Source organism: Saccoglossus kowalevskii, chromosome 6, assembly GCF_978046115.1.
Source record: "Saccoglossus kowalevskii chromosome 6, keSacKowa6.1, whole genome shotgun sequence".
In the NCBI taxonomy this organism is placed as follows: Eukaryota; Metazoa; Hemichordata; class Enteropneusta; family Harrimaniidae; genus Saccoglossus; species Saccoglossus kowalevskii.
The window spans coordinates 13,234,687-13,248,614 of record NC_140646.1 but is presented as its reverse complement, the minus strand read 5'-3'; the positions used below and the strand labels follow the sequence as shown (position 1 = coordinate 13,248,614).

At 44.0% G+C, this 13,928-nt stretch overlaps 4 non-coding genes across 4 annotated transcripts; all 4 read right to left on the bottom strand.

The window, feature by feature from the left end:
* Nucleotides 1-3,424: 3,424 nt before the first annotated feature.
* Nucleotides 3,425-3,498, bottom strand: TRNAY-GUA (transfer RNA tyrosine (anticodon GUA)). The gene has a single exon. It is a non-coding gene; the product is annotated as a tRNA-Tyr (tRNA).
* Nucleotides 3,499-10,612: 7,114 nt separating this feature from the next.
* Nucleotides 10,613-10,686, bottom strand: TRNAN-GUU (transfer RNA asparagine (anticodon GUU)). Its single transcript has one exon. It is a non-coding gene; the product is annotated as a tRNA-Asn (tRNA).
* A 2,258-nt stretch (nucleotides 10,687-12,944) lies between these two features.
* TRNAN-GUU (transfer RNA asparagine (anticodon GUU)) lies at nucleotides 12,945-13,018 on the bottom strand. Its single transcript has one exon. It is a non-coding gene; the product is annotated as a tRNA-Asn (tRNA).
* Nucleotides 13,019-13,094: 76 nt separating this feature from the next.
* On the bottom strand, nucleotides 13,095-13,168 carry TRNAD-GUC (transfer RNA aspartic acid (anticodon GUC)). The gene has a single exon. It is a non-coding gene; the product is annotated as a tRNA-Asp (tRNA).
* Nucleotides 13,169-13,928: the final 760 nt, after the last annotated feature.

Here is a 13,928-nt window from a genome sequence, read left to right as displayed (position 1 = left end):
CTAGTATAACAATGATGTGCGATGTGACCATTTTCTGCACATTTAAAGCACTTGCGATTTTCACAGATTCTCTCTGTATGACCTAGTTGTTTGCAGATTTTACACATATAACTAGGGCAGTCGTGAATAACGTGGGTTACACACTTTATGCTGATTGTTATGTAATAAACGAGTGTATGGCCCATTGTCTTCAAACTTGATTGCATATGGCAATGACATCACACTTGCAGGGAATTCAACACGAACAAAGCGAGTACCATTTTCAATAGTGGGGGCCTCTCGGTAGTATTTGTGCAACACTGGGCTTCTAATTGTGCCTCCAAATTGCTCAAAACGGCATGTAATTACTTCGTCCTGAATATAAGCAGGAACGTTGAAAAAAGATACTGTCAGGAAGTTACGGCTCACGCCATGCACTTCACACTCCACACCATTAATGGCAATGCCTTGTTCAAGTAAGAGCTCAACAGACTCGGTAGAAACAAGAGTTATTTGCCAAACACCATTAATAGTAATTCATGCTAACATAGATTCTGTTCCACATGCTCCATGTACAGCCTCAATGACATCTAAAGCATTAAAATTACAATCAACAATGGTTACCGTGTTGTCCTTCGTGGCAGGTGGTCGCCGAGTACCTTGAGCACGAGGGGCGGCCATAATGGCCTAACCTCTCGTGCAGCGCTTGAAGAAAACACAGGTCACAGAAGGCCTTTTCTCGCTACCACGAAATAAAAGTGAAAAACGTCTTATGGTGGTAGAACGGCACTACAAATTACTGCGATTAACACAGGGTGGCACAGTGATCAGCATATGCTGGAGCACCTGTTGAACAAGTCCTACTTGGACGAGAACTGGTGTATATTATGTTGCATTCATATCCCGAATCCACACATGAAAAATTGTGTGTAATAAAAACTTGGACTTCGTCCTTGGGTGGGGTTGAAACACCAATCTTTCGGTTAACAGCCGAACGTGATAACCGATTGCGCCATAGGGACTGCAACAATGATCTTATGTTGTATTCATATCACGAATGCACACATGAGAAATAGTGTGTAATGAAAACTTGTACTTCGTCCTTGGGTGGGGTTGAACCACCAAACTTTCGGTTAACAGCCGAACGCACTAACCAATTGCGCCACAGAGACTGCAACAATGGTGATATGTTGCATTCATATCGCGAAACCACACATGTGAAATTGTGTGTAATAAAAACTTGTACTTCGTCCCTGGGTGTGGTTTAACCACAAACCCTTCGGTTAACAGCCGAACGCGCTAACCGATTGCGCCACAGAGACTGTGACAATGATATAATGTTGTTTTCATATCGCGAATGCACATATGAGAAATTGTGAGTAATAAAAACTTGTGCTTCGTCCCTTGTGTGGCTTAAAATACCAACCTTTCGATTAACAGCCGAACGCGCTAACCGATTGCGCCACAGAGACTACAACAATGACGTGATGTTGTATTCATATCGCGATTCCACACATGAGAAATTGTGTGTAATAAAAACTTGTACTTCGTCCCTGGGGGCGCTTGAACCACCAAGCTTTTGGTTAAAAGCCGAACGCGCTAACTGATTGCGTCACAGAGACTGCAAAAATGACGTGATATTGTATTTATATCGCGAAACCACAAATGATAAATTGAGTTTAAGAAAAACTTGTAATTCGTCATTGGCAAGGCTTGAACCACCAATCTTTCGGTTAACAGCCGAACGCGCTAAGCGATTGCGCCACAGAGGCTGCAACAATGACGTTATGTTGTATTCATATCGCGATTCCACACATGAAAAATTGTGCGTAATAAAAACTTGTACTTCGTCCATGGGTGGGCTTGAAGCACCAACCCATCGGTTAACACCCGAACGCGATAACCAATTGCGCCACTAAGACTGTAACAATGATATTATGTTGTATTCATATGGCGAATGCACATATGAGAAATTGTGTGTAATAAAACTTGTGCTTCGTCCCTGTTTGGGCTTGAACCACCAATCTTTCGATTAACAGCCGGACGCGCTAACCGATTGCGCCACAGAGACTACAACAATGACGTGATGTTGTATTCGTATCGCCAATCCATACATGAGAGATTGTGTTTAATAAAAACTTCGATCCTGGGTCGGCTTGAACCACCAACCTTTCGGTTAACACCCGAACGCGATAACCGACTGCGCCACAGGGACTGCAACAATGATCTCATGTTGTATTTATATCGCGATTCCACACATGAGAAATTGTGTGTAATAAAAACTTGTACTTCGTCCCTGGGTGCGCTTGAACCACCAACCCATCGGTTAACACCCGAACGCGCTAACCGATTGCGCCACAGAGACTGCAACAATGACGTTATGTTGTATTTATATCGCGAAACCACAAATGATAAATTGAGTTTAAGAAAAACTTGTAATTCGTCATTGGCATAGCTTGAACCACCAATCTTTCGGTTAACAGCCGAACGTGATAACCGATTGCGCCACAGAGGCTGCAACAATGACGTGATGTTGTATTCATATCGCGATTCCACACATGAGAAATTGTGTGTAATAAAAACTTGTACTTCGTCCATGGGTGGACTTGAACTACCAACCCATCGGTTAACACCCGAACACGATAACGGATTGCGCCATAGGGACTGCAACAATGATCTTATGTTGTATTCATATCACGAATGCACACATGAGAAATAGTGTGCAATGAAAACTTGTTAACAGCCGAACGCGCCAACCGATTGCACCACAAAGACTGTGACAACGATATAATGTTGTATTCATATCGCGAATGCACATATGAGAAATTGTGTGTAATAAAAACTCGTGCTTCGTCCCTTGTGTGGCTTGAAATACCAACCTTTCGATTAACAGCCGAACGCGCTAACCGATTGCGCCACAGAGACTACAACAATGACGTGATGTTGTATTTATATCGCCAATCCATACATGAGAGATTGCGTTTAATAAAAACTTCGGTCCTGGGTGGGCTTGAACCACCAACCTTTCGGTTAACAGCCGAACGCGATAACCAATTGCGCCACAGACACTGCAACAATGATCTCATGTTGTATTCATATCGCGATTCCACACATGAGAAATTGTGTGTAATAAAAACTAGTACTTCGTCCCTGGGTGTGCTTGAACCACCAATCATTCGGTTAACAGCCGAACGCGCTAACCGATTGCGTCACAGAGGATGCAACAATGACGTAATGTTGTATTCATATCGCGAATCCACACATGAGAAATTGTGTTTAAGAAAAACATGTACTTCGTCATTGGCAGGGCTTGAACCACCAATCTTTCGGTTAACAGCCGAACGTGATAACCGATTGCGCCATAGGGACTGCAACAATGATCTTATGTTGTATTCATATCACGAATGCACACATGAGAAATAGTGTGTAATGAAAACTTGTACTTCGTCCTTGGGTGGGGTTGAACCACCAACCTTTCGGTTTACAGCCGAACGCGCTAACCAATTGCGCCACAGAGACTGCAAGAAAGATGTTATATTGTGTTCATATCGCGAAACCACACATGTGAAATTGTGTGTAATAAAAACTTGTACTTCGTCCCTGTGTGCGCTTGAACCACCAAGCTTTTGGTTAAAAGCCGAACGCGCTAAGCGATTGCGCCACAGAGGCTGCAAAAATGACGTGATGTTGTATTCATATCGAGATTCCACACATGAGAAATTGTGTGTAATAAAAACTTGTACTTCGTCCATGGGTGGGCTTGAACTACCAACCCATCGGTTAACACCCGAACGCGATAACCGATTGCGCCATAGGGACAGCAACAATGATCTTATGTTGTATTGATATCACGAATGCACACATGAGAAATTGCATGTACTTCGTCCCTGGGTGTGCTTGAACCACCAATCTTTCAGTTAACAGCCGAACGCGCTAACCGATTGCGTCACAGAGGATGCAACAATGACGTGATGTTGTATTCATATCGCGATTCCACACATGAGAAATTGTGTGTAATAAAAATTGTACTTCGTCCCTGGGGGGACTTGAACCACCAACCCATCGGTTAATACCCGAACGCGATAACCGATTGCGCCCAAGAGACTGCAACAATGACGTAATGTTGTATTCATATCGCGAATCCACACATGATAAATTGAGTTTAAGAAAAACATGTACTTCGTCATTGGCTGGCCTTGAACCACCAACCTTTCGGTTAACAGCCGAACGCACTGACCGATTGCGACACAGAGACTGCAACGTTGGTGTTATGTTGTATTCATATTGCGAATGCACACAAGATAAATTGGGTGTAATAAAAACTTGTACTTCGTCCCAGTGTGGGCTTGAACCACCAACATTTCGGTTAACAGCCGAACGCGCCAACCGATTGCGCCACTAAGTCTGTAACAATGATATTATGTTGTATTCATATCGCGAATGCACATATGAGAAATTGTGTGTAATAGAACTTGTGCTTCGTCCCTTGTGTGGCTTGAAATACTAACCATTCGATTAACAGCCGGACGCGCTAACCGATTGCGCCACAGAGACTACAACAATGACGTGCTGTTGTATTCATATCGCCAATCCATACATGAGAGATTGTGTTTAATAAAAACTTTGGTCCTGGGTCGGCTTGAACCACCAACCTTTCGGTTAACACCCGAACGCGCTAACCGATTGCGCCACAGAGACTGCAACAATGATCTTATGTTGTTTTCATATCGCGATTCCACACATGAGAAAATGTGTGTAATAAAAACTTCTACTTCGTCCCTGGGTGGGCTTGAACCACCAACCTTTCGGTTAACAGCCGAACGCGCTAAGCGATTGCGCCACAGAGGCTACAACAATGACGTGATGTTGTATTCATATCGCGAATCCACACATGAGAAAATGTGTGTAATAAAAACTTGTACTTCGTCCCTGGGTGGGCTTGATCCACCAACCTTTCGGTTAACAGCCGAACGCCCTAACCGATTTCGTCACAGAGACTGCAACAATAGATGATGTTGTATTTATATCGCGAATCCACACATGAGAAAATGTGTGTAATAAAAACTTGTACTTCGTCCCTGGGTGGGCTTGAACCATAAACCTTTCGATTAACAGCCGAGCGCCCTAACCGATTGCGCAACTGAGACTGCAACAATGGTGTTATGTTGTATTCATATCGCAAATACACACATGAGAAAATGTGTGTAATATAATATTGAACTTCGTCCCTCAGTGGGCTTGAACCACCAACCTTTAGGTTAACAGCCGAGCGCCCTAACCGATTGCGCCACAGAGACTGCAACGATGGTGTTATGTTGTATTCATATCGCGAATCCACACATGAGAAAATGTGTGTAATAAAAACCTCTACCTCGTCCTTGTGTGGGCTTGAACCACCAACCTTTCGGTTAACAGCCGAGGGCCCTAACCGATTGCGCCACAGAGACTGCTACAATGGTGTTATGTTGTATTCTTATCGCGAATCCACACATGAGAAAATATGTGTAATAAAAACTTCTACTTCGTCTCTGGGTGGTCTTGAACCACCAATCTTTCGGTTAACAGCCGAACGCGCTAACCGATTGCGCCACAGAGACGCAACAATGGTGTTATGTTGTATTCATATCACGAATCCACAGATTAGAAAATATGTGAAATAAAAACTTGTACTTCGTCCCTGGGTAGGCTTGAACCACCAACCTTTCGGTTAACAGCCGAACGCCCTGACCGATTGCGCCACAGAAACTGCAACAATGGTGTTATGTTGTATTCATATCACCAATCCACACATGAGAAAATGTTTGTAATAAAAACTTGTACTTCGTCCCTGGGTGGGCTTGAACCACCAACCTTTCGGTTAACAGCCAAATGCGCTAACCGATTGCGCCACAGAGACTGCAACATTGGTGTTATGTTGTATTCATATCGCGAATCCACACATGAGAAAATGTGTGTAATAAAAGCTTGTACTTCGTACCTGGGTGAGCATGAACCACAAACCTGTCAGTTAACAGCCGAACGCCCTAACCGATTGCGCCACAGAGACTGCAACAATGGTGTTATGTTGTATTCATATCGCGAATCCACACATGAGAAAATGTGTGTAATAAAAACTTATACTTCGTCTCTGGGTGGGCTTGTATGCCTAACCGATTGCGCCACAGAGACTGCAACATTGGTGTTATGTTGTATTCATATCGCGAATCCACACATAAGAAAATGTGTGTAATAAAATCTTGTACTTCGTCCCTGGGTGGGCTTGAACCACCAACCTTTCGATTAACAGACGAACGCGCTAAACGATTGTGCCACAGAGACTGCAACAATGATGTTATGTTGTATTCATATTGCGAATCCACACATAATAAATTGAAAATCTTGTACTTCGTCCCTGGGTGAGCTTGAACCACAAACCTTTCGGATGACAGCCGAACGCCCTGACCGATTGCGCCACAGAAACTGCAACAATGGTGTTATGTTGTATTCATATCACCAATCCACACATGAGAAAATGTGTGTAAAAAAAACTTCTACCTCGTCCCTGTGTGGGCTTGAACCACCAACCTTTTGGTTAACAGCCGAGCGCCCTAACCGATTGCGCCACAGAGACTGCAACGATGGTGTTATGTTGTATTCATATCGCGAATCCACACATGAGAAAATGTGTGTAATAAAATCTTGTACTTCGTCCCTGGGTGGGCTTGAACCACCAACCTTTCGATTAACAGACGAACGCGCTAAACGATTGTGCCACAGAGACGGCAACAATGCTGTTATGTTGTATTCATATTGCGAATCCACACATAATAAATTGAAAATCTTGTACTTCGTCCCTGGGTGAGCTTGAACCACAAACCTTTCGGATGACAGCCGAACGCCCTGACCGATTGCGCCACAGAAACTGCAACAATGGTGTTATGTTGTATTCATATCACCAATCCACACATGAGAAAATGTGTGTAATATAACCTCTACTTCGTTCTTGTGTGGGCTTGAACCACCAACCTTTCGGTTAACAGCTAAACGCGCCTGCAACATTGGTGTTATGTTGTATTCATATCGCGAATCCATACATGAGAAAATGTGTGTAATAATATCTTGTATTTCGTCCCTGGGTGGGATTGAACCACCAACCTTTCGGTTAACAGCCGAGCGCCCTAACCGATTGCGCCACAGAGACTGCCACAATGGTGTTATGTTGTATTCTTATCGCGAATCCACACATGAGAAAATATGTGTAATAAAATCTTCTACTTCGTCTCTGGGTGGTCTTGAACCACCAATCTTTCGGTTAACAGCCGAACGCGCTAACCGATTGCGCCACAGAGACGCAACAATGGTGTTATGTTGTATTCATATCACGAATCCACAGATTAGAAAATATGTGAAATAAAAACTTGTACTTCGTCCCTGGGTAGGCTTGAACCACCAACCTTTCGGTTAACAGCCGAACGCCCTGACCGATTGCGCCACAGAAACTGCAACAATGGTGTTATGTTGTATTCATATCACCAATCCACACATGAGAAAATGTTTGTAATAAAAACTTGGACTTCGTCCCTGGGTGGGCTTGAACCACCAACTTTTCGGTTAACAGCCAAATGCGCTAACCGATTGCGCCACAGAGACTGCAACATTGGTGTTATGTTGTATTCATATCGCGAATCCACACATGAGAAATTGTGTGTAATAAAAACTTGTGCTGCGTCCCTTGTGTGGCTTAAAATACCAACCTTTCGGTTAACACCCGAAGGCGATAACCGATTGCGCCACAGAGACTGCAACAATGATGTTATGCTGTATTCATATCGCGAATCAACACATGAGAAAATGTGTGTAATAAAAACTTATACTTCGTCCCTGGGTGGGCTTGATCCACCAACCTTTCGGTTAACAGCCAAACGCCCTAACCGATTTCGTCACAGAGACTGCAACAATAGATGATGTTGTATTTATATCGCGAATCCACACATGAGAAAATGTGTGTAATAAAAACTTGTACTTCGTCCCTGGGTGGGCTTGAAACCCCCAACCATTTCGGTTAACAGCCGAACGCCCTCACCGATTTCGCCACAGAGACTGCAACAATGGTGTTATGTTGTATTCATATCGCGAATCCACACATGAGAAAATGTGTGTAATAAAAACTTCTACTTCGTCCCTGGGTGGGCTTGAACCACCAACCTTTCGGTTAACAGCCGAACGCGCTAACCGATTGCACCACAGAGACCGCAACATTGGTGTCATGTTGTATTCATATCGCGAATCCACACATGATAAATTGAGTTTAGGAAAATCTTGTACTTAGTCACTGGGTAGGCTTGAACCACAAACCTTTCGGTTAACAGCCGATAGCGCTAAACGATTGCGCCACAGAGACAATTGTGTTATGTTGTATTCATATCGCGAATCCACACACGAGAAAATGTGTGCAATAAAAACCTGTACTTCGTCCCTGGGTGGGCTTGAACGACCAATCTTTCGGCTAACAGCCGACCGCTCTAATCGATTGCGCCACAGAGACTGCAACAACGGTGTTATGTTGTATTCATATCACGAATCCACACATGAGAAAATGTGTGTAATAAAAACTTCTACATCGTCCCTGGGTGGGCTTGAATCCCTAACCGATTGCGCCACAGAGACTGCAACAATGGTGTTATGTTGTATTCATATCGCGAATCTACACATGAGAAAATGTGTGTCATAAAAACTCGCACTTCGTCCCTGGGTGGGCTTGAACCACAAATCTTTCGGTTAACAGCCGAACGAGCTAACCGATTGCGCCACAGAGACTACACAATTGGTGTTATATTGTATTCATATCGCAAATCCACACATGAGAAAATGTGTGTAATAAAAACTTCTACTTCGTCCCTGGGTGGGCTTGAATCACTAACCTTTCGGTTAACAGCCGAACGCGCTAACCGATTGCGCCAGAGAGACTACAACAATGGTGTTATATTGTATTCATATCGCGAATCCACACATGAGAAAATGTGTGTAATAAAAACTTATACTTCGTCCCTGGGTGGGCTTGTATGCCTAACCGATTGCGCCACAGAGACTGCAACATTGGTGTTATGTTGTATTCATATCGCGAATCCACACATAAGAAAATGTGTGTAATAAAAGCTTGTACTTCGTCCCTGGCTGGGCTTGAACAGCAACCTTTCGGTTAACAGCCGAACGCCCTAACCGATTGCGCCACAGAGACGCAACAATAGTGTTATGTTGTATTCATATCGCGAATCTACACATGAGAAAATGTGTGTAATAAAATCCTGTACTTCGTCCCTGGGTGGTCTTGAACCACCAACGTTTCGGTTAACAGCCGAACGCGCTAACCGATTGCGCCACAGAGACTGCAACAATGGTGTTATGTTGTATTCATATCGCAAATCCACACATGTGACAATGTGTGTAATATAATACTGAACGTCGTCCCTCAGTGGGCTTGAACCACCAACCTTTAGGTTAACAGCCGAGCGCCCTAACCGATTGCGCCACAGAGACTGCAACAATGGTGATATGTTGTATTCATATCGCGAATCCACACATGAGAAAATGTGTGTCATAAAATCTTGTACTTCGTCCCTGGGTGGGCTTGAACCACCAACCTTTCGATTAACAGACGAACGCGCTAAACGATTGTGCCACAGAGACTGCAACAATGATGTTATGTTGTATTCATATTGCGAATCCACACATAATAAATTGAAAATCTTGTACTTCGTCCCTGGGTGAGCTTGAACCACAAACCTTTCGGATGACAGCCGAACGCCCTGACCGATTGCGCCACAGAAACTGCAACAATGGTGTTATGTTGTATTCATATCACCAATCCACACATGAGAAAATGTGCGTAATAAAAACTTCTACCTCGTCCCTGTGTGGGCTTGAACCACCAACCTTTTGGTTAACAGCCGAACGCGCCAACCGATTGCGCTACAGAGACTGTGACAATGATATAATGTTGTATTCATATCGCGAATGCACATATGAGAAATTGTGTGTAATAAAAACTTGTGCTTCGTCCCTTGTGTGGCTTAAAATACCAACCTTTCGGTTAACAGCCGAACGCCCTAACCGATTGCGCCACAGAGACGCAACAATAGTGTTATGTTGTATTCATATCGCGAATCTACACATGAGAAAATGTGTGTAATAAAATCCTGTACTTCGTCCCTGGGTGGTCTTGAACCACCAACGTTTCGGTTAACAGCCGAACGCGCTAACCGATTGCGCCACAGAGACTGCAACAATGGTGTTATGTTGTATTCATATCGCAAATCCACACATGTGACAATGTGTGTAATATAATACTGAACGTCGTCCCTCAGTGGGCTTGAACCACCAACCTTTAGGTTAACAGCCGAGCGCCCTAACCGATTGCGCCACAGAGACTGCAACAATGGTGATATGTTGTATTCATATCGCGAATCCACACATGAGAAAATGTGTGTCATAAAATCTTGTACTTCGTCCCTGGGTGGGCTTGAACCACCAACCTTTCGATTAACAGACGAACGCGCTAAACGATTGTGCCACAGAGACTGCGACATTGGTGTTATGTTGTATTCATATCGCGAATTCACACATGAGAAAATGTGTGTAATAAAAACTTGTACTTCGTCCCTGGGTGGGCTTGAACCACCAACCTTTCGGTTAACAGCCGAACGCGCTAACCGATTGCGCCACAGAGACTGTAACAATGGTGTTATGTTGTATTCATATCGCGAATCCACACACGAGAAAATGTGTGCAATAAAAACCTGTACTTCGTCCCTGGGTGGGCTTGAACGACCAATCTTTCGGCTAACAGCCGACCGCTCTAATCGATTGCGCCACAGAGACTGCAACAACGGTGTTATGTTGTATTCATATCACGAATCCACACATGAGAAAATGTGTGTAATAAAAACTTCTACATCGTCCCTGGGTGGGCTTGAATCCCTAACCGATTGCGCCACAGAGACTGCAACAATGGTGTTATGTTGTATTCATATCGCGAATCTACACATGAGAAAATGTGTGTCATAAAAACTCGCACTTCGTCCCTGGGTGGGCTTGAACCACAAATCTTTCGGTTAACAGCCGAACGAGCTAACCGATTGCGCCACAGAGACTACACAATTGGTGTTATATTGTATTCATATCGCAAATCCACACATGAGAAAATGTGTGTAATAAAAACTTCTACTTCGTCCCTGGGTGGGCTTGAATCACTAACCTTTCGGTTAACAGCCGAACGCGCTAACCGATTGCGCCAGAGAGACTACAACAATGGTGTTATATTGTATTCATATCGCGAATCCACACATGAGAAAATGTGTGTAATAAAAACTTATACTTCGTCCCTGGGTGGGCTTGTATGCCTAACCGATTGCGCCACAGAGACTGCAACATTGGTGTTATGTTGTATTCATATCGCGAATCCACACATAAGAAAATGTGTGTAATAAAAGCTTGTACTTCGTCCCTGGCTGGGCTTGAACAGCAACCTTTCGGTTAACAGCCGAACGCCCTAACCGATTGCGCCACAGAGACGCAACAATAGTTTTATGTTGTATTCATATCGCGAATCTACACATGAGAAAATGTGTGTAATAAAATCCTGTACTTCGTCCCTGGGTGGTCTTGAACCACCAACGTTTCGGTTAACAGCCGAACGCCCTAACCGATTGCGCCACAGAGACGCAACAATGGTGTTATGTTGTATTCATATCGCAAATCCACACATGTGACAATGTGTGTAATATAATACTGAACGTCGTCCCTCAGTGGGCTTGAACCACCAACCTTTAGGTTAACAGCCGAGCGCCCTAACCGATTGCGCCACAGAGACTGCAACAATGGTGATATGTTGTATTCATATCGCGAATCCACACATGAGAAAATGTGTGTCATAAAATCTTGTACTTCGTCCCTGGGTGGGCTTGAACCACCAACCTTTCGATTAACAGACGAACGCGCTAAACGATTGTGCCACAGAGACTGCAACAATGATGTTATGTTGTATTCATATTGCGAATCCACACATAATAAATTGAAAATCTTGTACTTCGTCCCTGGGTGAGCTTGAACCACAAACCTTTCGGATGACAGCCGAACGCCCTGACCGATTGCGCCACAGAAACTGCAACAATGGTGTTATGTTGTATTCATATCACCAATCCACACATGAGAAAATGTGCGTAATAAAAACTTCTACCTCGTCCCTGTGTGGGCTTGAACCACCAACCTTTTGGTTAACAGCCGAACGCGCCAACCGATTGCGCTACAGAGACTGTGACAATGATATAATGTTGTATTCATATCGCGAATGCACATATGAGAAATTGTGTGTAATAAAAACTTGTGCTTCGTCCCTTGTGTGGCTTAAAATACCAACCTTTCGGTTAACAGCCGAACGCCCTAACCGATTGCGCCACAGAGACGCAACAATAGTGTTATGTTGTATTCATATCGCGAATCTACACATGAGAAAATGTGTGTAATAAAATCCTGTACTTCGTCCCTGGGTGGTCTTGAACCACCAACGTTTCGGTTAACAGCCGAACGCGCTAACCGATTGCGCCACAGAGACTGCAACAATGGTGTTATGTTGTATTCATATCGCAAATCCACACATGTGACAATGTGTGTAATATAATACTGAACGTCGTCCCTCAGTGGGCTTGAACCACCAACCTTTAGGTTAACAGCCGAGCGCCCTAACCGATTGCGCCACAGAGACTGCAACAATGGTGATATGTTGTATTCATATCGCGAATCCACACATGAGAAAATGTGTGTCATAAAATCTTGTACTTCGTCCCTGGGTGGGCTTGAACCACCAACCTTTCGATTAACAGACGAACGCGCTAAACGATTGTGCCACAGAGACTGCGACATTGGTGTTATGTTGTATTCATATCGCGAATTCACACATGAGAAAATGTGTGTAATAAAAACTTGTACTTCGTCCCTGGGTGGGCTTGAACCACCAACCTTTCGGTTAACAGCCGAACGCGCTAACCGATTGCGCCACAGAGACTGTAACAATGGTGTTATGTTGTATTCATATCGCGAATCCACACATTAGAAAGTCTGTGTAATAAAAATTTCTACTTCGTCCCTGGGTGGGCTTGAACCACTAACCTTTCGGTTGACAGCCGAACGCGCTAACCGATTGCGCCACAGAGACTACAAAATTGGTGTTATATTGTGTTCATATCGCGAATTCACACATGAGAAAATGTGTCTAATAAAAACTTGTACTTCGTCCCTGGGTGTGCTTGAACCACCAACCTTTCGGTTAACAGCCGAACGCGCTAACCGATGGCGCTACAGACACTGCGACATGGGTGTTATGTTGTATTCATATCGCGAATTCACACATGAGAAAATGTGTGTAATAAAAACTTTTACTTCGTCCCTGGGTGGGCTTGAATCACCAACCTTTCGGTTAACAGCCGAACGCGCTAACCAATTGCGCCACAGAGACTGCAACCTTGGTGATATGTTGTGTTGTATTCATATCGCGAACCCACACATGAGAAAATGTGTGTAATAAAAACTTGTACTTCGTCCCTGGGTGGGCTTGAACCACCAACCTTACAGTTAACAGCCGAACGCGCTAACCGATGGCGCTACAGACACTGCGACATTGGTGTTATGTTGTATTCATATCGCGAATTCACACATGAGAAAATGTGTGTAATAAAAACTTGTACTTCGTCCCTGGGTGGGCTTGACCAACCAACCTTTCGGTTAACAGCCGAACGCGCTAACCGATTGCGCCACAGACACTACAACAATGGCGTTATATTGTATTCATATCGCGAATCCACACATGAGAAAATGCGTGTAATAAAACTTCTACTTCGTCCTGGGTGGGCTTGAATCACCAACCTTTCGGTTAACAGCCGAACGCGCTTACCGATGGCGCTACAGACACTGCGACA